The following is a 2,532-nucleotide window of genomic DNA, read 5'->3' as shown; positions in this document are numbered from 1 at the left end:
ACCTTCCTCACGTGGCGCCTCCAGCTTGCAAACCTTCTCTAGGTCCTTCCTCCCTCCAAGCTCACCTGACTCACTGTCGACTAGTCCTCTCAAGTATTAATACAACTCAGTGTTCAGTGGTCTAATCAATAATTTACGGATAAGACATTAAAAAGTAATGAACACTTAAAACACTGCCCCTCCCAGAAAGTAGTTTCTGTAGTTCGACTGGGGCTTTCAAACGCTTCACTCCTAACCCCTTCGTGAAAGCTTTCATAGCTACATCAGCCTGCGGTGACTGGGTTCTCCGCTCCCTGAACTACCACTCAACTCAGGGTATTTTAGATTCCATTGTGCTGTAACGATCTCATATGCTAGTCTGTTCTCCCCAATGAGATTATAATTTCTTGAGGGCAGGACATTTTTAAAAACACTTCTTGATACACTCTTCTCTGACCAATAGTGTGGAGCATAATGCAGACTTTCAGTGGAAAAAAAAAAAGAGCAATTAGGGACTTCCCTAGTGGTCACGTGGTAAAGAGTTCACTTTGCCATGCAGGGGATGTGCGTTCAACCTCTGGTTGGGGAACTAAGATCCCACAGGCTGAGTTCCTAGGCCCGTGTGCCACAACTAAACAGTCTGTGCTCTGCAACAAAAGATCTCGCGTAACACAACGAAGATTAATGAGGATTCCATGTGCTGCAACTAAGACCCTACACAGCCAAATAAATAAATAAATTTCCTATTTTTAAACAAAAGTGTAATTGATTTATAACAGCGAGAATTTCCTCAGCCAAGAATATGTCTTCTCACACACTGGAGTTAACCTTTGGAAAGCTGAATTCACTTAAACTTCTGACTGATTCTAGACCATTTTGAGGTTCTGTCTCTACATCCTTTCCCCTGAACAATCTCGATAGGATAATTCTATTTAAGTGAGAATGTCATTTCAAGTCGAGTGATTTTACCAGCATTCTTCTGATGGCTTTGTATAAATTTATATCCCAAGAGGAAGTTGTGGACCTGCAAATATACTTTATTCAAATTGTCTAATTATTTCTGATAAACCACTGGCTATCTTAGTTCCAGGAAGTCCAGGTTTAAAATAGGACCTATTAAAGGAAGTGATGCATAATGGAATTGCATCTTCTTTATTGATTAGATATTTTTAAGATGTGTCTTTCACTCAAAACCAAAGGACAGAAATAGAAGAAAAGTATACTCTAAAACAGTTAAATGAGAGAAAAACAGTGGAGTAAAGGGAAAAAAATGAATGTTAAAATTAGCTACATTGCTTCAGTTTGTAAGGAAGGCTTTTTTTCTTTTACTGTCAGCCAAAGGTAAGTAAGAGTTCCTCAGACATAGGGTCCCTCTAGAAAAAGGCTGTGGGCTTCTGGTTCCCCTAGGTATAAATTAAGGAAATGTTAATAATATCACACAAGGGGACTGTCACAAGAATGTACAAGGGTAGAGCTTATCTCAAAGGTAACACTGAACACGTCAAATTCTTTTTTTGGGGGGGGATAAATTAAAATGCCCTTTAAAAGGCAGTGCTCACAGGGTTAGAGTAATATCCTCTGTACGCTTAAGGAGCCTGATTGCCTCTGAGGGCTGCTTGCATAACTGAGTTACGCTCAGTCGTACCCTCCATGAAAGCTAGGCAAGGTGGACTCTAGCATTAGTTTCCCTTCAGGAAATCACAAGAGGGAAAGTAGGGTGCCTCCGGCCATCCTACAGGGCCAGAGACGGGGAAGGGAAAGGTGTTCCCTTTCTCTGGCAGGGAAAGACTCGCTGCCCTGGTCCCCATCCTTAGAGGATGTGGGTACAGGACATGCAGTGGGTATCGCTGCTGCCACTCAGACCCCTGAATCCCGCTTCAGGACTGAGGCATTCTGTCCCCGGTTTCCAGGGGTGTTGGCTGTTTGGAAGTTGAGTGCTGTGTCCTTATCAGGCAACTGCCAACAGCTTGAGAGCACTGCCTTACCTAGGTCAGGCCCTCTTTCTGAGGGAAGCTGCACCTGGTGCCTTGTTGCTAAAACCCAGACCCTCCCCACCTCAGCATAGGCCCTGGAGGTCCATCCAGCTCCATTGTTCCCTGCTTGATGACAGTAAGGCCTGTATCAACTCTGTGAAGCAGGGCCTTCCCTGGTAGTCCAGTGATAAGGACTCAGCGCTTTAACTGACAAAGGCCTGGGTTCAATCCCTGGTTGAGGAACTAAGATCCCATATGCCCTGCGATGCAGCCAAAAAAAAAATGACTAAAAAAAGACTGCATCCCAGTTCAATCTGTCCATTCCCAATCCTACTTCTTGTCTCCCCTCAGGAGTGTTGATCTTGCAAGAGGTCCCCACAAAATCCCTACTCAGATGTCTGTATATCGGGGCGCTAGAACCACAGTAGAACACCTTTTTCAATCTTGAACTAGGATGGAGACTCTTCTACCAGGGAAGTTGATCATAAAAACCTAGGCTCTTACAACGTGATAGGGCAACGTTAGTTAATTTTACAGGAGGAGCTGAGACCCAGAAAGATAAAAGGACTGAGGTCCCACA

This window comes from Bos grunniens, chromosome 13 (genome assembly GCF_055505025.1).
Source record: "Bos grunniens cultivar Pamir isolate PY7600 chromosome 13, Bosgru_T2T1.0, whole genome shotgun sequence".
NCBI lineage: Eukaryota > Metazoa > Chordata > Mammalia > Artiodactyla > Bovidae > Bos > Bos grunniens.
The sequence above is the reverse complement of the archived record's forward strand: the minus strand, read 5'-3'. Positions refer to the sequence as shown.